Source organism: Lissotriton helveticus, chromosome 6 (genome assembly GCF_964261635.1).
Source record: "Lissotriton helveticus chromosome 6, aLisHel1.1, whole genome shotgun sequence".
NCBI classification, from domain to species: Eukaryota; Metazoa; Chordata; class Amphibia; order Caudata; family Salamandridae; genus Lissotriton; species Lissotriton helveticus.
The window spans coordinates 1,881,247,906-1,881,273,634 of NC_136067.1; the positions used below are offsets into that span (position 1 = coordinate 1,881,247,906).

The 25,729-nt window shown below is 45.4% G+C and overlaps 1 pseudogene; it reads right to left on the reverse strand.

Annotated features, from left to right (window-relative positions):
* Positions 1 to 18,641: 18,641 nt before the first annotated feature.
* LOC144762920 (uncharacterized) lies at positions 18,642 to 23,698 on the reverse strand (annotated as a pseudogene).
* Positions 23,699 to 25,729: the final 2,031 nt, after the last annotated feature.

A 25,729-nucleotide genomic window follows, 5' to 3' on the forward strand; every position in this document is an offset into this window, starting at 1 on the left:
TCACTAATATGATATTGATCCAACAAATATCAAGACACACAAATATAAGAAATGTAATATTGGAGAAAAAAAATTGCCTTCCTGTACATACCTAAAAAAAACCATTAACATTGAGCACACAAATATCATTGTCAAAACCACTGATTTTTATAAAAATTGAAATATCGGAAACACAAATATTGTCACTTATAAATAAATGTAATAATATGTCACAAATATCAATTACCACAATATCGACTCCAGATTATCATACAAATCATGAATAAATACACAAAATTAACACGAAAGTACAGATTTTAACATAAACCATTTACTTACAATAAACCGTACACTTATTAACATCTATAATTAAATTAAAAAATATTACACCTACAAAAATAAAATATTCACTACAAAACAAATTACACCTGATTAACATACAATAAATGCGCCAAATATATTATTATTAACTATAAACTTGAATAAACAAACAAAAATATATTGTACGATATAACAATGAATACACTTATATTTATTTAAAACAACTCTAAATTTTGCTACATAAATGAAACATAAATTAACATTTACCAAACAAGGACTCAACTGATATAAAAAATCCAAACTAAACTTAACTGGCCAATAAACAATAACTCTATAAACAACTTTAACCAACAAAATGACACACACATTTAACCAAACAATTTAGAAGGCACGCTGATTAAAGCAAATAGTTACTCCTAGAATGACAAACACTGCAAGAATAGGAAACTGCTGGAATCTCACAACAAACAACTTTAAAAGAAATTATAAATCCCTACAACTAAATATACAAGTAAGTCATACTTATGCTTAAAGTATAAAGCAACTTTACCAAATTACAAAATATTAAGAAACAATTGAATAGCAACACACTGTGTAACTTTAATTGCTTTTCATAGACTACCTAAAAGTTTAAAAAAATCAAAGTCAACAAACTGCCAGAAAATATCAACAATAACTGAGCAGCAAGAGCAAATAAAAAGTAAGTATACAAAAAGAATAAATTAGGAACTTATCCAAACAGCTATAAAAAAAACTAACTCCCTAAACGACAACAATCTATCAAGAACTATACTATTTAATTAATTCTTTTTTGTTTCTCTTTCAACATAAAATAAACACTTGCCCCACATTAAAGTAAACTTAATAGAAAGCTGCAAAGCCATGCTAAACATTTCCACAAAACATACAAATAAGTAACAAAATAAATGTAACTGCATTTTCAACCCCTTCGCTGGTAGGCCTTGCCCCCCAAGTTAAGCCATTTTTTGGCTTACCCCCTATAACTTTGCGTCCACGCAAGGAATCTATGATAAATTTGCATCCTTTTCTTCCAACAGCCTAGGGATTGTAAAGGTACTCAGGGTTTGTTGAATCCCGTGGAGGGGACTAAGAAATTAGCCAAAATACAGCTAAAGTTTGTTTTGGGGAGAAAAATGGGGAAAAGTGCTGCAGAAGAAACCAACTGTTTTTTCCCTGCAAATGGTATCAACAAAGGGTTTGTGGTGCTAAAATGACCATCTTTCTAACTTTCAGGAACGGGTAGACTTTTGCCAGAAAACCAACATTTTTTACACAGTTTTTGCATTTTAGTGCAAAATAACCTATTTTTCCGATTTTTTGTGCTTTCACCCACAGTTAGTGGTAGAAATGAATGTGAAAACAATAATGGACCCCAGACAGATATACATTTCTGAAAACTAGAAAAAGTCTATATTCAGCAAGAGGTCATTTGTGTAGCTCCTTGAAGGTTTTCCTATAAAATATAACAGTTGAAATAAATAAACATTGAAATTGGGTTTTTGTGCCGACATTTTTACCTGTAACTTCTAAGTAAGGCAGACTTTACAAATCAATATACTGTTACATCCACTGGACCCTTCTTATTGCGAGGATATATCGGACTTGTAGGTACACCAAGAAACAAGGTAACTAGAGCCAATAACTGAGCTGTGCCTTACAATGGTTTTACATTGTGTAAGGGTATTCAGCAAATCATTTGACAAAACATAAAGAGTGAAAAATGGGTATTGAGGAAACCGATGTATTTCCGAAATGGAACAATATATGGAGTTTTGAAGCAGTGGTTATTTGCACATCTCTGAATTTGTGGATACCCATACCAGCATGTGAATTACAGGGCATTTTTCAAAATAACCTCTTTTTTACACACTGTCTTATCTTTGGAAGGCTGAAATGCAGAGAAAGTTAAGTGGTAATACACTTGTTCTACTATTCTGTGTTCCTCTCAGTCTCCCAATAAAAATGGTACCTCACTTGTGTGGGTAGGCCTAGTGCCCCCAACAGGAAACCTCTCAAAACGCAACATTGACACTTCACATTTTTCCACTGAAAGCTGACATTTTTATTGCGATGTGCCTAGATGTGGATTTTGGGCCTTAGCTCAGCTGACACCTAGGGAAACCCAGCAAACCTGTACATTTTTGGAATATAGACACCCAAGGAAATCCAGGATGGCATGACTGGTCTAGCTCTCATTAGGTTCTGTTACCCAGAATCTCTTACAAACCTCAAACTTTGTAAAAAAGAAATATTTTTCTCACAATTCTGTGATGGACAGTTCTGGGATCTGTCGGGAGCCACATACTTCCACCCACCCAGCATTACCTCCTCGTCAGCCCTCCCCGTCCCAATCCTTACCCATGAGCATAGCTCCTCCCACCAGAACTCCCAAGCAACTAAAAACCCATCCCTTCCCTCCAGGCCACACCCACACCCTAAGGCATATAAACATGTGACCCGCCCATCCACATCCTGTTTGTTTTTTCTGCGGAATTCATTTCCTGGCAACTTCGTTGTGGAGAGGTGCTGGACCGGTGCCTCCTTTCGGGTGAGTGTGAAACGGCCTGCTGGGCGGCCGTTTGTTCCCCTGTTGTACCTGTTTTCTTTCCATGTACGTTCGAGACCCTGCTTTAGCGGGACCGTGGGGTTGGGGGGCCTTGACTGCCTGGTGTGGGGTGGTGTCTCCCTGCTGCGGCCTCCCCTCTTCCGGGTATGTTCCCTGCCCAAGCGGGTTCTCCCGGGGTGGGGGGGGGGGTGTTGGGCGCGGCTGGCCTCTCTGCTCGCCTGTGGCGTGGCGGTTTGGCTCCTCCTTGGTAGTGTGTTTGGAGGCTGGGTTCTCGTGACGGGCCCGTGTTTCCCGCTGTTTGCTGCCATTGGTTTGTCCGGGTGTTCGGGGGCAAGGATGTGGTGTCCCGTGCACTGTTTCCGGCTTTACACTCGGTTTTCGGGTGTTTGCGTTGCTTCAACCTCGTTTGGTTCTGAGCGTGTCGCATTTCCTCCCCAGCCTACTAAACGTTAAGTGTGTCCTTCTGTGATGCAACTGGTGCTCGTCAAACACGCGCCGTTACGCTTTCCAATGTTCCCGTGTCTGTTTGGGTCTTTGGACTGCCTGCTCTTTCTCCTGTGCATCCCTTTGTCCTTCCGTCTGGGGGGGCACTGGTGTTCTGATTGTGTTGGGCTGCGACTCGGCTACGTCTGTTTCAGGTAGTGACTTGATCCTCTTTGTACGGTGGAGCGTGTGGGTGTTTGAGCCAGCCCTTCACGGTGAGAATGTGCTTTGTTTTCTTTACAAAATGCTTGCCTGGGGACGATTCTTTGGGGGGTCGGGACTCTGGGTGCTGTCGGTCCTTGGTTTCTCCCTTAGCCACTTTCTCCTGCCGTGGGTCGCTCTCTGCCCCTTTTGTGGGGCTTGCTTTTGTTTCTGGCGGGGACCCGTGGTGGTGGCACGACTTGTCTTCCTGCTGGGGCCTCCCCTCTTCCAGGTTGATTCCCTGCCCGGGCGGGTTCGCCCGGGGTGGGGGGGGGTGTTGTGCATGGCTGGCTTCTCTTCTCGTCTGTCCTCCTTTCAGGTGGGTGTGTGCCGGTCTGCTTGGCGGCTGTTTTGTTCCCCTTGGGTACATGTGGTTTCATGTGCGTTTGAGTCCCTGCTTTAGTGGGACCATGGTGTTTGGGGGGGTCCGGGACTCCCTCTTTATGTCGTGTTTGGGCTGGCCTACTGTCCTGTTGGGGTGTGGCGTTCCCTGTTGGCCCTTGTGGATCTTGCATTGCTTGGTCTGGGCACTACTTTCTCTGTTCTGTTCCCCTACTGGAGATGTGTGGTTTGGGCTCCGCTGTGACTGGGGGGTGGTGGTCGCTGGGTCTTCCGCTGCTCCTTCTCGGTTGTCATGTGCTGATTGCTTTGCTGTCGTGACCCCGGACGTCCCTTCGCGTGAGTCCTGTGGGCGGGCTTCCCGGTGTTCTGCTACGTGTTTGGGACGGTTTGGGGTTCCCTAGGCCCTTGGGAGGTGGGAAGTCTGTAGACTTTTTCCCCTTTTTCCTGTTGATGGGGCTTGTTGGCCTCCTTCTTTCTGTGCTCTGTGAGCGGTGTGCTTGAGGGGGGGTGGAAGGATGTTGTCACACTTGTTTTTCCCCTGACTCTGACGGCGGGGTGTCCTTTACAGTGGTTCACTGTGGTATCCTGGCTGTGGTGATGGTCGATCCCTGCTGGCTGGTGTGCCTTCTCGGTGCCTGTTGGTTTCTGTGGGTGACGTTCCTTCTTATTCTATGGTCCTGCTTGTTGCGAGGCCTTGGATCCATCTTTTTCTGCCTCTGGTCTTACGGTTCTGTCTGTGCCTTGCCCCTGCTTTTGGGTTCGGTTGCTTCTGTGAGGAGCAGAGTGGCGCAGCGGAAGCATGCTGGGCCCATAACCGAGTGGTCAATGGGTCGAAACCGTCCTCTGCTAAAGGCTGTGGGGGGTTTCTGTGCGGCCTACGGCCTTGCCTCCCTGGTTTCTCCTGCTCTGGTCTGCTCTCGGGAGTTAGGCGTAGTCGGGCCTGGTTGGTGCCTGGTTGGGAGGCCACCTTGGACTGCCGGGTGCTGTGGGCTGAGATCCCTCTGATGCTTTTTCTGTGTTGGGACTGCTGTTGCGTTTCCTAGCGGATGTGCCCTTCGGTTCCCTTGGTTGGGCTGCGGCTTGGTCCTCTGTGGCTGTTCGATGGCTATTGTGCTTTTGGCCTGGGGAGGCGGTGCTGCTTGTGGGGCTGCTGTGGTGGGGCTTTCCTTCGGGGGCTCTGTCCAGTTTGGGGTTCCGTTGGTGCCCTTGTTCGGTTTGGCGGCTGTGGTCGTTCTTGTTGGCTCCAGTCCGTTTTCTTGGTGTGGGTGGTTTACGAGTTGTGAGCGGGCTTTTGGTCTGCCTTTCGTTACCTTTGATTGCCCGACCCTTTTGTGGTGTGGTACGCGGCCGGTGGGTCCCTTCCTTCCACATGTCTCGGGGTTTTCTGAGTGCTTCCTCTTCTTCTGGTCCCTCCTTGTTGGGCTGGGCTACTGGATGTGTTCTGCGCTGCCCTGTTCCGGGTTCTCTGGCGATGTGTCGGGCTTTCTTTCTCGGTTTTCGGGGCTTCGTTTCTGTTGGGCCTGTGTGGTACCCTCTTCTTTGGGGCGCCTGCTTTCATATGACAGTTCACGCGGCTTCGTGGTGGTTCCTGCGTTCAGTGGGGGTGTTGTTCATTTCCGCTTTTTGGGGCTGCCTTTTGGATGGTCTGCGTCTCCTGGTGTGATTGCTGTCCTTTGGCTCACTGGGTGGTTTTGTTGAGCTACTCTGTTTGACCTGCTCTGGGGTTCCGGGTGTTCCCTTCCTTGGACGGTTGGTTGATTCTTCCTCTTCTTTCCTTCCGGCTCCGGCCCTTTCACTGGGTGTTTGCTGGCTCCTGAGTCGGTTTGGGTGGATTCTGTTCTTGGAGTCTTCCTTTCTTTGCGCCTCTCGGGGGCTACTGTTCATTGGGTGGTTTCGGCGCCTCGGTTGGGGGGTCTTCCTGCCGGTGCCCTGCGGGCTGGCTCTGTTGCAAGGACTGCGGTGGTTGTTGGGGGCTCAGTCTTCCACTTCTCCCCGGTGGCTCCATGTTCGGCGGCTGTTGTCTGCTGCTGTGGGGTTTGTTCCTTGGGCCCGTTGGCACTTGTTCCCCCCTGGTGTGTTTTGCTCTGGGGCTTTGGGTTCCGGCTTCTTTGGGCTGTCTGCTGTTGTTTCCGGGGGGTGTGGCCTTTGGCCGCGGGTGGTCCTGTTGGCTGGTGGTTCGCTCCTCTTGCGTGGCTGCCCTTTTATGTCCCGTGAGCGGTTGCCTCTGTGACTGTCTTGGGCTTATTGGGCGTTGATTGTTCTTGGACCTGTTACTCTATGGTGTGTCTTGTGCCTCTGCTGCCGCGGGCTCGCACAGGAGATGGGTTCATATCCTGCCTCTGTTTTCGTGGTGTCCCTTGGTGGTTTTGGTTCTTGTGGTGCTTTCGTGTTGACCGGGGAGCTTTGGCTCGATGGTTTGTCTTGTGCCTCTGGTGGCGCAGGCTCGCACCGGTGTGAGTTTGGGTCCTTCTTCTGCTTTCTTTCTCACCTGTGGTCGGTTCGGTTGGCCTGGCCTCTTTCTGCCTTGGCTCCTCTTGAGGTTCCTGTCGGTCTGGTCGGACTGTGTGGTGGTACCTTGGAGCTTTGGCTAGTGGGTGGTTCTTGTGCCTTTGGTGGTGCCCGCCCTCGGAGGCCTGGGTTCGCTTCCTGCCAGTGCTGTGATTGTGTCCCCTGGTGGTACTTTTTGTAATCCCCTTTTGGGTTTTCTGTCTGCCGGGGGTTTTGTTCTTGTGGCGTCTCTCCTGCGTGGGGTGTTTCCCTCCCTGTCCGTGTTGAGCCTCTTGCTGACCTGGTTCGGGGTTCCGTTGTTGGTCCTGTTTTGCATCTCCGGGGGTCGCCTTGGGTTGAGGTTGTTCTCTGGTTTGCTCCGGCACTGTCTGGGGGGTGGTTGCCCTGTCCTTCTGTTGGGCGGGGGCCTGCTGTGTGCCTTTCCTCGATTCAGAAGCCCTTCGCCTCTCATGTGCCGGCCGTGGGGTTTTCCTTCCTGGATTTCTGTCCGACACGGGGTGTGTCTGCATTGGGTTCCGGTGCGGTTCTTGGGTTCTGGGCAGTTGGCTTCGACTTGGTCGGCCTGTGTCCTCCCTGCGAGCTCTGTGGGTGGATGTGTTGGCCTTTCATGCTTCGGGCATTGGCCGGTGCGCCCCTTGGTGTCCGGGTGGTTTTGGATGGTTCCTCCTGGCGCCGTTCTTTCGTTCCTTTGCTCCTTGTTGGGGTTTCTGGTTCTGCCTGTTTTCTGTCCTGTTCCTCTTTCTGGGGTTTAGGTGCAGCTCCTCTGTTTGACGGTTGTGCGGGCTCTGGAGGTGTTCCTCCTTCCTGCGGTGCCTTTTTTATGGGGTGGTTTTCCCTTTTTGTTGCCTTTGGGCTGACTGGTCCTGTTTTGGGGCCTTTTGTGGCTGCTCTCAGTCGGTGGCTGTGTTGGCTGTGCGGCCTGCTGTTGGGCTTGTGGTGTGTTGGCGCCTGGGTCGGTTCGAGGTTCCTCGCCTCGGGGGTGGCTGCTTCTTGGGCTTGCTTCCGGGGGGCCTCCCTGGCTGTGTTCTACGTGTGTGCTGCTGGGTGTTCTCCTCGAGCTTTTATGTCCTCTAGTCGTTGGTTGATGTGTGGGACTGTGTCTCCTGGGTTTGGGGACGCTGGGTTGCGTTCTGCTCGGGTTGTGTACCTTCCTGCCTGTGCGGCTTGAGTCTGTTTTGCTCCTGTGTGATGCCGATTCTTGCTTTGGTATCTGCTCATGGGTAAGGACTGGGACGGGGAGGGCTGACGAGGAGGTAATGACCGGTTACTCACCGGTAATATTCATTACTCCGAGTCGTAGCCCTCCCCGTCCCAGTCCTGGTTCCCATCCCTCCCTCCCTGTTCGGCTTCTTGTGCTTGGTGGTACAGGATGTGGATGGGCGGGTCACATGTTTATATGCCTTAGGGTGTGGGTGTGGCCTGGAGGGAAGGGATGGGTTTTTAGTTGCTTGGGAGTTCTGGTGGGAGGAGCTATGCTCATGGGTAAGGACTGGGACGGGGAGGGCTACGACTCGGAGTAATGAATATTACCGGTGAGTAACCGGTCATTCCCACAAGTGTCCTGATAAAATGATACCTCACTTGTGTGGAGATGCCTAGTGCTCGCAATAGAAAATGGCCCAAAACGGAATGTGGAGACTTCAAAATGATCAATTACATACAGACCTGGTTTTGCAAGGGAGTCACCTGCGTTTTTGGACCCGGGCTCGGTGGGCATCTAGGGAAACCTACCAAAGCCAGACAGTTCTGAAAACTAGACACCCGTGGGAGTCCAGTTAGGTGTGTATTGTGTGGATCCCCCATTGTTTTCCTACCCATAATCCCCTGCAAACCTCATATTTAGATGAAAAATAATCACATTTTTATGGGAAAGTTGTGGGATCATTGGGCCGACATGAATTTCCTACCACCCAGCGTTCCTCCAGGTCTCCTAATCAGTTATCCGAGCAATGCAAAGCTATGGTGAAAGATCTTACCCGACATCCTGGAGAGGGTGTCACACTGACCTGGAAGCATAATTTCTGGTTAGATGAAAAGGTCAATGTCTAGACAGCACCACTCATGAGTATAGCAACAGGGAATGGATTTCTGCTACAGGCAGATGGTTTGGAAACTTAGGGCTAGATGTAGGTAATTTAGATTTACCGATTCGAAAATACCGAATTCTACCGATTTGGTATTTTCGAATCGGTAAATGCTATGTAGGTAATTACTCGGTAAAAAATACCGAATCGTTAAGATTCGGTATTTACCGAATCGGTAACTACCGATTTAGTATTTGCCATTCATTCCCATAGGAATGAATGTCAATTACCGAATCGGTAAATACCGATTCAGTAAAATTGGGAAAAAGTCAAGGGTGGCAGGGTGTCACTTTGACACCCTGTTGCACCCTAATTAGTGCTTGTGTGCACATGTGGCACACATACATGCCCAAAGGGCATGTATGGCTGTCACATGGCACAGGTGTAAATGCACATATTGGCATTTACATAGGAATTTGTTATTTACCACCAACTAATAGTTGGTGGTAAATAATGAATCCTTTAAGCCCAGAAGCACTGTTTGAAGTGCTTCCTACATTTCATTTACCGATTCGGTAAATACCGAATCGGTAAATACCGATTCGTTATTTACCGAATCGATAAATGTGCCCCCTACATAGGAAAAGTCTATAACAGGTTGGTAACGGCCGATTTCGGCCGTTACCGACCAGTAATAGCCTTCCTACATCTGGCCCTTAGAGAATGGAATTGTTGGGAGCATCTTGAAACCCCTAATGATTATTGATCTTTGTAGATTATTCTTGTTTGTAGTCTATAAGTGATACAAACATGCAAAAGTGACAAGGTGAATGAAGAGAAAGAGAGCAGAAATAGAACTGGAAACCAGACAAAGCAAATACTATGATGATATGACGTTTATGGATGATCTAGAAGAATAATAATGAAAACTGCAAGACTGTGATGTGTCAAACTGATAAAAAAATGCTTCTTTTGATTTGAAGGTTTGATTCGCCCTCAGAGGGGGGATTGAAGCCCCGTAATTTTGGCTCCACCCTTACACGTCACAAATGCACAATACATATGTCCATTAGCACTACATATTCAGTGTACCCTATCATTATTAATGTAAAGTGTTGCACTTGACATCAATATTAAAGTGCATTTACTATAGGACTAGAGACATGTATACACTTTGTGCCTTAACTGTATTAAATAATATACTTTTTGAGAGTTGATTAATAAACCAGCCTCAAAACAAACAAAATGGTTTTATGTAATGTGTGAACTAGTGATTTGCATTTATAATGTAGTTCCTTGTCACAATCTGAGAAGTGTACTCAAATGTTATTTTGCCTTGATGAACTTTAACATGAATCTAATGTACTGACAGTTTTATTCAGTTGTGGTTAACTGTGCACACCCGTATTAAAGGTGCATCGTTGAGTTAATAGGCTAAAGTTGACATTACCAGCCCTATATTTCTTCTTGCATAGAATAATGTGTTCCATTTTCTGATTGTGTGTTTTTTCCTTACAGGTATGTTCACATGCTTTATTAGCTTAAGAATAGATTCAACACTGCACTGGTGATAGAGACAGCCTGAGAAAAGGACCTTGACATGGAACATGGAGAGCCAGAGTGGCAAGAGAAAGTGTCCATTTAGTAATGGAGTTCAATATGGACTTGGATCGGTTCTTAGTAATAGTATTAACGCCAAAGAAAACACTGTGGCATTTACATCTTGACTTCTAACCAGAAACTGAATGAAAATATAGTATAGAATTGGAGGCATTAGTCTAATCATTGACAGCTGAAACATTTTAAATGTACATATGGGGGACATGTTTTGATTTGTTTATGGACCATAAGCCATCAATATATGTGTTAAACAATAGTTCATCCAACAAATCTTCATCCAGATTGATAAGACTACTGTCAAGGCTGCAAGGTTTTCACTTTGACGTTAAATATATAGCGGGAGATAAAAATGTGAGGCTTGACTTCTTGTCAAGGTTACCAGTGGAAGATATTCAGGAAGAAAAGAGTAATCATGAAGATGACTGTGTCCTGGCGGTCATTGATGCCACAGAGAAATGTAATATTAAGGAGAAAAAATTGAATGAAAGTTGTGAGAATAATCAGGCATTGCACAAATTTAAAGAGTTCATTGTTAAAGGGTGGCCAAGGGATAGATTGTTAGCTCCAGAATTAAAGGGTTTTTCACAACTTGCTTCTGAACCACCATTAGTGAATGCCATTGTATTAAGGCAATATTGCTATGTTCCTCCTCATGGTTTGCTCACAAGTTCCTAAGGATTGCCCACAAAGGACTTTTGTGTATTTCAGCTACTGTACGCAGGACAAAGCTCACTACTGGTGGACAGGTATTGATTCACCGGTTAGAATGTATGTAGAAAAGTGCAAGGAAAGTTTAAGTTCCGACAAACATCGAAAGGTTAAAGTTCCTCCACTTACTTCTATGCATTGGTCTGAAGGTCCAAGGAAAAAACTGGTTCAGACAAAGCTGGTCCATACAATGTATTGAAAACTGACTCAAGGTACTTGATTGTGGCTGTATATTGCTATTCTAAGTGGATGTATTATTCATTTGGGAGATCACCTGATGCACATGGTGCAAAAATAATGTGCATTGAAGGTGCATCTAAATCCATTGTTACTGACAATGGCACACATTTTATATCAATGTGAAATGCAGGATTGGTGCAACAAATACGACATACAACACATCTAGATTTCATTGCATAGTCCAGCTTGGTCTAGATAGAGAGGGCTAATCACTTATTTAAAGAAGGCATTCAAGCTGCTATATTTGGCAATCTAAATGTAACAGATTATATAAAATTAAAAGTTTGGAGCTAGAATATTACGCCACACAGTACCACTGGAGTTGCACCTTTTGTACTTTTGAGAGGCAGGAAACCTCATTCTCATTTAATTCTCTCCAGGTTTAATGAGTGTACAGGATGTATTACTGTGCCATTAGATCTGGACACAGTATGCATGAATGTAGAGAAGAATCAGAAATCCAGTAAAGAATATTTGATTCTGCCAGTAGGGTTAAAAGTGTAGATGTGCATGTAGGTGATTGGGTTTTCATTAAAAAAACCTTTCAAAGTGAAGAAAGGGGAATCAAAGTTTACCAAACCAGTTAAAGTATTTAAATCCTCCAAAACGGCTGTTCTTTTCCAAGATAAAGTTTGGTGGAATAAAGGATCCATTGTGAACATTAAAGATGTGCAAGCTCACGTTATCAAGAAAAGTTTAATTTGATGTTCCTTCTTCTGTTAAGGACAAGAGTGCTGTTAATTGTACTGTTGAAGTCTGTGAAAGAAATGATGATTGTGTGTGTCACAATGATGAGATTGTTAATGAAGTAATGGACACCAGTGAGAAAATATTTGACGCCAGTGAAAAAATTAGAACTCATAGTGAATGTGTAAGAGTTATCCCTGTCAAATTCAAAGACTGTGGGGCAGATTACAATGTAGGTGTTCTTATCGCCAGCCCACTGCGGTAGCAGTCCAGAAAACACTGGCAAGCTACCAGCATCCCTCCCACCATATCATGAGTTTCCCACTGGGTTGGCGCTGTGTTGGCGGCAAAGTCATGGCAGTGACACGCTTCGGTTCAGGTAATGAGCCAGAAGCCATTGACGGCCATGCTACAGTTCCTCCAACCAGTTGGGCGTACTCCTTCCTTGCATTATCTTGTGCAATAGAACAGTTTGTGCACCTGACCAGAAGGTAGCAGAGTGCAAAACATGAGCACAGGTCACATTTTAAAAGGGCACATTCACCCTCAAGCCAGATATTCTCTTCTTCATCTGCCTTTCCGCTGACTCTCGCATAGCGGTGTCCCCATCAGCAAAAGTTCGGCGGAAATGTAGATCCTGATTGGACTGGCAGGAAGCTTAGCGGGACCCCCTCCATGGGCCACCTTTGCCTCTGGCGCCACTGTAGCAGAAATGTCAGTGGCTTTCTTGGTACAGTGTCACCGCACAGATTGTAATCTGGCAGTCGGTCCGCCGAGGAGGCATCGGTCGGATCACCGGAAATGCAACAGTGGGATACATCCCACATCATCATAATCAGGCCCTTAGTCATATCTTAGTTTTGTTATTGCATAATCATTTGTAACCATGGTGCTTGGTGTTATGCTATTTTATTTTATATAAAGTGTTTCATTTAGCCTGATGTTTATGTATATAATAGTTACGTTTATTTGAGTTTTGGTGTTATAGTATGGGAGATGTTGCATAACTATGTAAGTACTTAGCAGATTGCTAAACCATATAAGCTCTTTACAGAATGTTATGGATGTCTTTGGTTTGAGTATTCTGGAGTTTACAGAGCATTCACAGCTGGGACAACCTAGGGAGAGGTTGTCGGTCTTATTGGTGCATTAACTACACTTATCTGGATATCGTGGTTTCGAGTCTCTTATTTCCCTGGCACTCACACTGCACCGTCCTATCATTAAATGTGATGCTATGGCTTCTTTTTAAAAACAAAATGTCATTGACATCACATAAGGGTAATATACATCAATTCATAACATAGATCAAAATATATACGTGTAATCATCATAAGAATAACTTTGACATATCCAAATATGTAGTAAGAATAATCATAATCATCAACTAATGTACCTGATCTAGGACATTCCAATATTTAAATAATAAAACTTAATTTCTTTATCTACGGTAAACTATATCACAAGATCTACAGGACCCCAAATTTTCGCATTCTTGACCATAGAGCTTATACCCCTAGCGTTGGCCAGTGCGAATTCCATGCCGTAAGTTTCTTTAATAATAGACCACCAGTCATAAATAGTTGGCGGCAGCGGGGAAACCCACATCCGAGCGATAGCCAGCCTAGCTGCTACCATCATGATTGAAAAAGACTGTGCCAAAGCTGGTTTATCTGCCTTGTAACCTAACATAATTTCTAAAGCCGTAAATGTAGGTCCCACTCCAAGTTTATTATAGAACACTTGACCGATCTTCTGCCAATAAGGTTGCAATTTCGAGCATTCTATGAACATATTTATTAGATTTGCAGCCTGAGTCCTACATTTAGGCAGTCTTTTCCCCTCGCTATTACCTCCTGCCCATCTATTGATCCTTTCAGGTGTATAGTACAACATACCAATTGTACAAAATTGTTGTAATTGCAGACTCACAGAATGGACTGAGTCACCAATATTGCCCAAAGCCTGAGTGATCATACCAGATGTTATCACCAAGTTCAGCGCTTGGCTCCATTGTGTTGCTAATTTTACACACCCATCTGCTTTGAAGCTAGTCAGCAATTTATACATGTTGCCTAGAAGAGATTTAATTTTCTCCCCGTATAAGAGATCCCAAATGAACGATTTAGTAATCATATTTGAGTCCACATTTTTCTGTAGATAATCCCTTATCTGTAGATATTTAAACAGGAGGTTAGTAGGCAGTTTATAATGAAGTTGTAAAACTTCGAATGATTTAATTCCTCTTGCCTTGTACATATCGCCCAAATATAGAATCCCATACTAGATGATCTGCCTCTGTAATCTTGAAAAATTTCTGGAAACGTTGGGTTTTCCCAGAGTGGGAGCTTGGTGTGAATTAACTACAGATTACTTTTGGCTGCGATAGGCAGCCATATAAAAACACTGTCTCTAACTGTCTTAAATTTGATACGTTTAAAATAGTTTAGATCGTTAACGCGATATGTGGTTTCAAAGGCTTTTCATACAGGAAACAGAAAAAGAAGGCATTCTTGTATCAGCCAAGTGATGAAAAGACTCTACCGTGGAATCCTGAGCTCCAAATGCTTTGGGTAGTGTAGGTGACATGCATATTATGGGATCTCCATTTTAGCCACAAAACAATAACAATCCTAGTTTACACAAGAAATAATCTGATTCTGCAGATTATCTTTGAATTAGGCACAATTATTTGAATGTAAGCAAGCTCTTTTTCATCTTCACATGCTCTCTAATGTTTGGGGAGGAATCTATTTAAAAAGAGACCAACGAAACAGAAATTCCTTCTCTGGAAAATCTATATTATGCTGATACTTTCATTTTATTTCTTAATTTATGGACATCTCTGCACCCACTTTTGTTAATCCCTTGCCACAAACAAGTTTGTTTTCCTTTTTACTATTTTAGCCATGTGTTTGAGACTTAGGGGCAGATGTAGAAACATTTTGCGAGTTCAAAATCAATCGCTAACCGGTTTGCGCATATAGAAATAGTTGAGCGCAATGTACGAAATGCACTCGCAAATCCCCAAACTGCGATGTAAACAAAAACCAACTCGCAAAAAATGTGACCAGTGTTTGTGTTCCGAAAATAGCAACTCACAATTAGTGAGTCGCAAATGACAATGTAGAGACCATTTGAAAATTGCGAAAAAGCACAAATTCGCCAATTTGCCCATGCAATTTATCACTAATCAGAACCAGGTGATAAACATGCCCAGCCTATAAAAAGAGGCACAGAATGCATATGAAATCTTTCCACAATTGCTGCCCTGTATGTGATAGCAAGGAGGGTGCAGATACTGGCTGCTCAGCGGAGGAGGAGGAGACAGGAAAAGATTTTTAGAGTCAGGATGGCATTGTTTGAGAAGACAGAGGAAGAGATATATGACCAGTACAGGCTTAGTACCACTGTCATCCGAGACCTCATTGACACCTTGAAGCCACAATTGGAAAGCAGAACCCTGCGCAGCAATGCAATCCCCACACATGTGCAGGTGTTGTCCTCCCTCCACCTAATGGCCACTGGTAGTTACCAAGACATTATTGCAGTGGCCAGAAGTGTGTTGGAGAGTGCCCTTTCGCGTTTCTTACATTATTTCCTAGATGCCATGCTACACCACATCCATCAACACATCTACCTGCCCAGGAATGATGTGGAACTAGAAAATACAAAAAAATTATTTTATAGAATAGCAAGGTTTCCACAGGTCATGGGGTGCATAGATGGGACCCATGTGCCCATATGTCCCCCCTCAAGCATAGAATATGTATTCTGTAATAGGAAAAGCACACATTCCATCAACATGCAAGTTGTCTGTGACGCAAACATCATCACAGACATTGTTGCAAAATATTTTGGAAGCACACATGACTCATATAGACACAGTGGCATATACCAGAAATTAGAGAGAGATGACTTTAATGAAGGATACCTACTAGGTACTGAATTCTCATGTCCACAGTGAAATGTAATTGTACTATGAGGTCTCACTGCATGTTGTCTCCCCTTCATATATCCCCCACAGGTAACAGTGGTTATGCCCTGCAGCCAGGGATCCTCACACTGCACCTATCGCCCACTAGCGCACCTGAAAGATGGTACAAGAGGGCACATATATGCACCAGGTCAGTCATCAAGCGCATATTTGGCATCCTAAAATCCCGAATCCTGTGCCTTCACTAGAGTAGCGGGGCCTTGCAGTATGCACCTGAGACATTCTGCTAAATTGTGGCAACCTGTGCCATACTCCACAACATTGCCTGCAAGTGTGGCTTGCCTATGGAGGTATCTGATTCAGACTCAGGAGATGAAGACACCAACCCACCAGCCCAACAGCCAAGTGAGGGAAGCTCAGCAGCAGAGGGGAGAAATTGCGGGGACCACATAGCCAAACATTATTTTTCAAGGCACATCATTACCATTCATAGTCTACACTTTGAAATTCCCTTTATTTGAAGGGCATTTCAATGGACAATTCTGAAGAACCGGGCCTTTATGGGCCTGGCGGCGCAGGGCACGCCTGAGATCTCCGAGTTTACCTGCCTTGTCGTACAGAGACACGGAACACTCTGTTAGCGTAGAAAACTGAATTTATTAGCTGCAGCTATGCACAGTTATCCTAGAAGTACATCAATGGTAGGTTGTCAGGAGACTGCCACTTCGCTCCGTGGCTTACAATCTTTTATAGCAATAATGCATTCACATAAAAAAACACTCCCAATGCGCAAAATATTTAGCCAATAGGAAAACATTCAAAACAAGGCCCCACGTAACCAGAGCGTCCTTCCCTTGAGTCTTGTTCTTGCCCAACTCCATAAGTCAATCAATGACAGCACCTATAGGTCAATCAGTAATGACAAGACGTGTTTGTGTGCTTCAAAGGACAACTTGCGAAAATAGGATAATGCGGAGAAAGAATACCGAAGGCCAGCAGATAAGACGAGGCAGGGAAAGAATACTGAAGACCAACAGATAATTGGGACAAGGATTAATCAGTCTAGACAAGGATTAGTCAGTTTGGCTAGTTCCTGGAATTGGCTTCACAACAAGGAAGGGAGGGGTTATTCGACACGTAGCAGTACAAAGGGCAAAAACACTCCGTTCACTGAGCTGCCTGAGTGAGGGCAACACAAAATGGTGACGGAATACAAAATGGAGTCGAAGCTGAATTACCTCAGCCCTCCTTTTGCCATTACTCAGGCAAAACTCACAGACTCATGTTAATCTGAGTCAATGTCAATAGCCATGAGGTTGTCAAGCTGTTGCTGCAACATTATTTTCATATTTTCTACTTTCTGAGAGATAGGGCTTGGGACACACATGGTGGCACAAAGGCTGCAGATAGCGGGGCCACATTGTAGACAAAGGCAACATGAAAAGATAATGGCCAAAGTCACTCCAATTAAAGTCAGTACCTTTCATCCCCATGTGGACAGTAATCCCCAAAACCATCTTGTCAAAGACCAGTTTCCTTCATCCTGATGGATGGACTCAGCGATCAGGTGCAATTTAGAGATGTCCTGGTATACTGTAGGGGCATTGTCAGGTATGTAAATGCAACAGCTGGATCCAATCAATTTACATACTCCACCACAGTCCGCTAGATTGATATCTAAAACCATTCTGTTTTGTAATGTCATAAGGCGATCCGCCTGAAGCTCGGCTGTGAGGTTACTCAATGCCCCCACAGTTTCATCTATCGTTGCCTCAACAACTCGAACAAGATGCCTTATGTTTCTGCTATTGGCCATAGGGCCCCAGAATGGGAGGAACCCTTTGAAAAGTCTCCTCCCTCTTGTCTTGCTGTATCTTCTGGATCAATGACGCCTCTCGTGTACCTATTTCTGTGATATCCTGAAGTGGCGGTATATGTCGGAGGGAGAAGAAAAGCCACGTAACATGTCCCTGAAAAATTGGCTGGTAACCATCTATAGGCCCTATCATGGCAAACAAAATATGTTCCATGAGATGCCACTAACGGTGGAGAAGTCTGGGATGCATAAGTATATGTGCTCGCACAAGAGCTCGTTCCCAATTGGGCCTTAACATTCTGACCATGTCCTCGGAGACATAGGTGGCCTCGGTGGGGTACAGTCCATATGGGTGGAGATCTCTTTTGTCTGGCCCTATCCGTAAGGCTAGTAACGTAATGGGTCACGTTCCAGCCAATGTATGCCCTTCGTTCGTCCACGGGGAACTCATTAATTTTACTATAATGCTTAGACATAGCCACCATTCCCTTTGCCAGAGGGTCATGACTAACGTCAACCCCACCCCATATGGACCAACAGGGAGAAGGGGTTGGTTCTCGTAGGCATTAGAGAACATAGATGTATAAACCCAAGCGGATCCCTTCAGGGAAAAAGGTAAGACTAAATATGTCATCCCTTTATCCGTAGTATGGGGCAAGAGCCCACAAACCCAACAATCGGTGGTATTGACCACCAATTGATGCTGATGCAACAATTGAATGAATGAATTATTGAAATATTCCATTCTCCTACTTTGCTCATGTTCTGGTAACGTATGTAACTGGCGCGGGGAAGCAGTGGTGCGAAAAGGCACGGGTAAATGCTGGGAGGTAGGTGTAGGTGTCTGCTGCACAGTATGAATAATCCAACCCACACAAGCCAATATAACACATTAAAAGATTAAAATACACAATGTTATACCACATCTTTTATATAATAATTTGCAATATTTCTTCTTCATTTTATTCTTCTTCTCATTTTTCTTTAGTATAGTAGAATCCATCCTCTAAATGTTGCTCATGGCAGTCTTCCTTCTTCACTCAGCTGTGATTATCAGCTGTCCTATGACACTGCAAGTCCCGCAGGCCTATTACCACGACTCGGGTCACAAACTAAGGCTCTTACCACGACCCTGCAACCTAATTGGATGGTCATTATCACTGAAAAGCGCAACCAAAAGAAAACTTCTCAATTGTCTCTAGCCACTCTAGGCCTCAAGTTGTATCTAGTTTTATTCGGCACAGTCTGATCCTGAAAAAGTGTCTCTGGATTGGTCGTGTTCAACTTGAGATGTGGTGGTACAGCTTCCTGCAGAACGTCATCATCCTCTTTCTCAGATTGAGTCCAATCTAGGTGTGCATCACTGAAAGGTACAAATCGGGGGACCCTTTCACCTTCAAAATCGCCAATACCTTCACGGACCCACTGGTCGTAAGGCAAAGGCAAGGGTACCTTCTTACAATGCACACCATGTATCCAGTTTTTCTTGCCGACCACCTTCACAGCTGTGTGTGTTGTCAACAATACTTGACGGGGCTCTCTCCAGCGAGGCTCCAAGTTCTTCGATCTCTGGAAATTCTTCATACACACCCAATCGCCGGGTTGTATGGTATGACCAGGATCAGTGGAAGCCTGAGGCAAGGCGTCTTGTACCTGTTGGTAAAGGACACGCAATTTAGTGGTGCGGTCATGTAAATAATCAATCAACAACGGATGCTCTATCTCGGAATACTTCTTTGGCCTTGGGACTCCCCAGACATTTGCTGGGCGTCCAAACACAACCTCATAAGGACAGAGTCCCATACGGGAATGGACAGTTGTTCGAGTAGACAAAAGGGCCAAGGGTAAAGCATCGGGCCAGGCAAGACCCGTGCTGGTCTGTATCTTTGCGAGCTTGAGCTTAAGAGTACCATTATAGCATTCCACCAAACCTGCTGACTGAGGGTGGTTCGCCGCATGAAATTTCTGTCAGATACCAAGACCTGCACACACTTTCTGCATTATTTGACCCACGCATTCGCTTCCGTTGTCACTCCAGAGGATTCGAGGCAAGCCAAACCTCGGGAAAAACTCCTTCAAAAGGACTTTGGCCGTAGACATAGCAGTATTATCCTTTAGGGGGTAGGCCTCTATCCATCTAGAAAAGGCACACACCACCACAAGGACATACTTCAGATTGTTACATCGCTCCATGCGAATGTAATCTATTTGCAACACCTCAAAAGGGTACGTTGGAGGAGCAAAATGGCCTGCTAGGGTTGGTGTTCCCTTCCCTGGTTTGTGCATCAAGCAAACAATACAGTGCTTAACCAGATTATCTGCGCATTTAGGGATTCCCGCATTCTGCCATACAGGGGCCAAAAGTATACATATCCCTTTAGCGCTGATGTGGGCTGGACCATGCACCATGGTAACTACTGGAAGCACATAGGCGTCTGGTAACAGCCAGCGCTGATGTTCCGACAATTCTGTCCAACACCCTGTTGCGTCCAACATTCCTGTACCCTCTGTCCACTTACTCAGTTCTTTCTCTGTAGCCTGTACCTGGATCATTTTTACACTTTCTACTGTGTCCTCACACATCCCTCCTTGTCTGACCCATCTAGCAGGGCCAGCAACATACAAGCGGCTTGTAACGTCTCTGGCTGTCTCTTTCGCTGTTTGATCTGCAAAAGCATTTCCTCGACCCACATCATCAGTCATCCTCTTATGCGCACTACACTTGACAGTTGCTATCTGAGTGGAAAAGGTAAGTGATTCGAGAAGATCATTTACCAACTGGCCATGCTTCATCTTTGTGCCGTGGGAGGTGAGAAACCCTCTTTCCCTCCACAAGCGGCAAAAACTGTGGTCCACTCCAAACGCATACTGGCTATCAGTGTACACATTCACTCTTTTTCCATTCGGCTGCCTGGGCTGTATTGTGCCTAATGCGTGCTGTTTCCACAATTGTGTACAAAGTAGTAACTGCATGGGCCGAGGTCGTCTCACCATTGGGGAGCTTAAAACAGGAACCATCCACCCATAAGATCCCATCCGGGTTCAAGAGTGGAGTATCTTTCAGATCGACTCTACCTTTTGTCTCCTCCTCTGTGCGGAGGAAACAATCATGCCGCTCCTGAGTACCTGTTTCTACTGGGAGAGGTAACAGTGTGGCTGGGTTTAGGGTATTGCATCGTTTGATATGTACATGGCTGGCCAAGACCTTCAGCTCGTACCCTGACAAGCGGGCTGAGTCTTTGTTCTATTTAGGAGGGTATTCACTGCATGTGGCACCATGACAATAAGAGTATTATCCAATACCAATCCAGCAGACTGGCAAATGGAAACTGCTGCTGCTGCTGAGGCTTTCAGACAGCTGAGTAACGCCTTGGCCACTGGGTCTAATGTGGCCGAAAAATAGGCACAATGGCGCTGCTTGTCCCAAATTGTTGCGTTAAAACTGATAATGCGCAACCTTCTCTCTCGTGGACGTAAAGTGTAAAAGGCTTACTGTAATCAGGAGTACCTACCACAGGAGCAGAACACAAGGAAGTATGTAAATCAGTAAACTTTTTCTGACATTCCGCAGTCCAAGGGAGAGGGTGGGGTGTATCTTTGAGAGTGAGTGTCAACAAAGGTTTTGCTAGCAAAGAAAAATTTGGGATCCACTGTCTACAATAAGAGGTAATGCCCAAAAAGGCACACACCTTCCTTTGTGTACATGGTATAGACATTTGAGCAATTGCTTGGATACTTTCTGGGGTCAATCGCCGTCCCTCCTTCGACAAGAGATGACCTAAATAGGTAACCTCTTGGCGACAATATTGCAATTTAGAGGGTGAAACCTTGTGATGAAGGTCAGACAAGTGACGTAACAGTGAAATAGTAACCTGTTTACAAATCTACGTATTGAATGAGGGTGGCACCTGGGGGCAAGGAGAGAGTATCAAGCTGCGTTTTCAAAGCTTGACTGTAAATGGAGGGACTTCCGCAATAGCCTTGAGGAGCACGCGTGAACCGGAAGCTTCGGCCTCCTAAAGAGAAGCCGAAAATATCCCTACTTTTCTCAGCAATGGGAATGCTGAAGAAAGCGTTCTTAAGGTCGATAACAGAAAACCAAGCGGCCAAAGCAGGTATCATTGTCAATAGGGCAGTGATATCTGGGACAACAGGGAATTGGGGTACAACAATCTTGTTGACCTCCCGGAGGTCAATCACAAAGCGATAAACTGGTGGTTGGGAAGAGTCAGTACGTTTAAGAACGGGTAAAACAGGACTATTGCATACATTTCCCCTTGTCTCTTCAACCACGCCTTTCTGAATAAAATCATAAATAATAGCCAAGAGAGCTCTTTCACCATCACTGGAAATTTTGTACTGGGGAATGCGGGGTAACTTAACATTGGATTTGAGGGTGACGATGTAGGGTGGGATCTGCAGGAGGCCAACATCATTGGGGCCTGTAGCCCAGAGGGTGGCAGGAAGGGAGCGCAATTCGGGGGGAAGTTGGTCTTTAGACAAATACGCCGGGGAAATCAATTTCTTACCCAAAGTGAGGTGTACACCAGAAGGGGAACAATGCAGCGTCGCGTACAGTCTTTTTAATAAATCCAAACCTAACAAATTTTCACCACAACCAGTTGTCAAAATAAGTGGAGCCTCCAAATCATAAGGACCTATTGAGATGGGCAGAGGACAAGAAACTGGGTTATGAACTGGGGCGCCAGAAAATCCTACGGAAACATTTGTTAAGTTAGACAAAGGTGCCCCAGGGAGTTTAGAGTGGATGATAGAACTCTTCGTTGCACCAGTGTCCAATAGAAATGGCTCTAAACACCTAGTGCAACTACTTCAACATAAGGCCCGTTCTGGTCCACTGGAACTGATATGACTCCCTCACTTTGTCTATGGCTGTCCTAGCTAGTATGAAAACCTTGACTCTCATCCTCGGTATAATAATCATCATTGTAATAATGGGCAGACTGGGCATTTTTCGGGTCGAAATAGTTCATGGAGGTTTGAGGGGGAAAAGAACGCTGGTCATGAGATGATTTACCTCGCCCTCTACCCCTGGGTGTTGACTGGTAGCCACCTCGGCCTCGCGGCCCAGGTATAACACCAGCACGCTGCAACAAAACCGGGCAACTATTCTTGAAGTGACCTTCCTCTTTACAATAAGCGCATTGATTTGGACGCAGTGGAGGCCGTGGGACAAAGGGCTCAGGTTTCTGCAGCAGCTTCTGGAATTGGGGAAGCGGCTGGAACTGGCGCTGAGCAGGGCGAGGGGTATAAGCCTGTTGCAAAAGAACTTTCGTTTTTAATTCCTTAGTCTTTTTTATCAAGTTTGTCCTTTTCCTCTTTATCCCTATGTTCATAATACTGAGCAGTAGCCAATATCTGGGCAGAAGAGGAAACGGCCCACGAACTTTCGGAATCCTTCAATTTATTGCAAAGTTCAGGGAGCAAATTAAACAAAAATGTATCTACAAACATACGTTGCCCTCCTTCCGTGCTCATATCCTGACCACTGGGATCAAGAAACGTCTCCTCAAATCGAGTAAAAAAGTCGGAGACGCTTTCATCTTTCTTTTGCTTACAGGCAGCTAGCTTATCCCAGTTAAATCGCAGAGGGGGCATCATAGTTTTCATTAAGGCAATGATCCTAACGGCAAGGTCTGCAATTAAAGCATCAGGTTTAGCACCAACCACTTGAAGTCCATCTGCGGCAAGTATAGCAGCTCAATCACCTCCCAATTCTTGGGCATGGTCCTCTTTCCGAATCTTAGCCCACAATGGTTGTGGCCCACATTTCCCATTAGCATGTCTATATCGGCCAAATTCATAATGCATGCATCAACAGTCTGGAACAACTCTTTGTAATAACCAGCAGGATTTTTACGGGGGTCTGGTAAGGATTGTTTGAGGGCCAAAACCTCAGATCTTTTCCAAGGAACACGTACCCATACAAGTTGAAAGTGAGCAGGTATAGGGGGGTTAGCGCCCTGGGCTGCAACCGCATCTCTCCACACCGGGGGAACCTCTCTCATAGGATAGTGTTTGAGTTTCCTTCGAACAGAAGAATCATGTTCAGGCAGAGACCGACAAGTGAACATTGTTCTAAAGGTGAGAAGCGTCCTTACAGCATCCTCAATCTCAGCGCCCATAATTATCCCTTTGCCAAAATCAGCCTGAACATCTAGCAAACCCTGGGGGGCCAATCCTAATCCCATATCCTCCCACTCTTGACCAAGAATGACACACATGGTATCAAAAACATGTCTTTAGATTGGCGCATCCCACTGCTGGACAGTGTCCATGATGTCGTCTATACTATATTGGGGACCATTCGTGATCAACTTGCAAGCGAGGAGGTCTAACGCATCTCGTTCTTCGGGACCTGGGAGCTGACTACGGGTCTGCCTACGAGGAAGAACAGGAGTCATGTTTAACGACCCAAAGAAAGGGGACAAAAGGCCAGAAACGATGTCAACCATGCGCTCAGGAACTGAGGGGAAATTTGTCATAAAGACAGGGGACAAAGTATTAGGCGGGGCAGAAGAGGGGGTGACAGGTATAAGGGGAGTCTGAGGCAAAGGAGGTGGCGGGATTGGCATTACCAAAAGGGGCTGTGGTGGAGGTGCAAGGACCGGTTGGGGAACAACAGGTGGCTGAGCGGGTGGCAATAGTAGGGGTGCATTGGCACCCTGTGCATAGGGCGGGGGCAATCTCAACAAGTGAGACATTAAAGAATCCTTTTCGGGGTCAGCATCCTTGGCTGCAGGGGAAATTGGCAGCACCGGATAACACTTATCCACCGCCATACGATGTTGTCTGTCCAAAACCTCAATCGCATGATCAGTCTCATTGTCTTTGAACTGCTGGGCAGCCTGTATAACAGACATGCCCTTTTCCTTCCTATCTCGTTTTGCTTGTTTAATTTCTTTCTGTTTTGCTTCCTTGCGCCAAAGGCGAAAGGAGTCAAACATAGCCGGCCGGGCTTTTCTCTTAAACAATATAGCTTCCAAATTATCTAATATATCAGGCTCAAAACTACCATTCTGTGGCCACTTCAAAACACCATCTTTTCTCGTATAGCGGACCCACACCTCATTAAAGGTGATGGGGCCGACACCATGTTTAGAATAGAGTTTATAGGTGGGAGTTCCGGCCGGAGGAATTGGACAAGAGTCCTCCAGTCGGGAATCCCTATCACAACAACAACAACACCATCTTTTGAACTTACTGAAACCAGGCATCGTTATTTCACTGGCCTCCTTACAAACATCAAGGGGTTAATCAATCAACACAGCACAAAATGTACTCACCCCTCGGCTTCGGCTTTTGCAGAAGCCGAATCAAAGAAAAATCAAAAAACAAACAAAACAAAAAGAAGTGGGAGTTACCCACTATTACTTAACCAAATGTTCTCTCATGCCAACAGAGGTCCGTCCAACGTCTCGCAATGCCAGTCATTACCAAAGGGATCCAAGGCAGGGCAGCAGTCAGGGCAGCAGTCACTAGCAGCCGTTGGAAAGGAGAAGCAGCGCTGCAAAGACCTTCTGTCCACTTTCGACATGCAGGGGTCGATCGTGTGGTGCGCTTCCTCCAGAATTTCCTCGCGGGGCTCCTCACGACCCTCGGGCTTGACCGCGACCTCTGTAGCCGCCCCATGTTGGGCGCCAGTTGAAGAACCGGGCCTTTATGGGCCTGGCGGCGCAGGGCACGCCTGAGATCTCCAAGTTCACCTGCCTTGTCGTCCAGAGACACGGAACACTCTGTTAGCGTAGAAAACGGAATTTATTAGCTGCAGCTATGCACAGTTATCCTAGAAGTACATCAATGGTAGGTTCTCAGGAGACTGCCACTTCGCTCTGTGGCTAACAGTCTTTTATAGCAATAATGCATTCACATAAAAACACTCCCAATGCGCAAAATATTTAGCCAATAGGAAAACATTCAAAACAAGGCCCCACGTAACCAGAACGTCCTTCCCTTAAGTCTTGTTCTTGCCCAACTCCATAAGTCAATCAATGACGGCACCTATAGGTCAATAAGTAATGACAAGACGTGTTTGTGTGCTTCAAAGGACAACTTGCGAAAATAGGATAATGCGGAGAAAGAATACCAAAGGCCAGCAGATAACACGAGGCAGAGAAAGAATACTGAAGACTAACAGTTAGTTGGGACAAGGATTAGTCAGTCTAGACAAGGATTAGTCAGTTTGGCTAGTTTCTGGAATTGGCTTCACAACAAGGAAGGGAGCGGTTATTCGATACGTAGCAGTACAAAGGGCG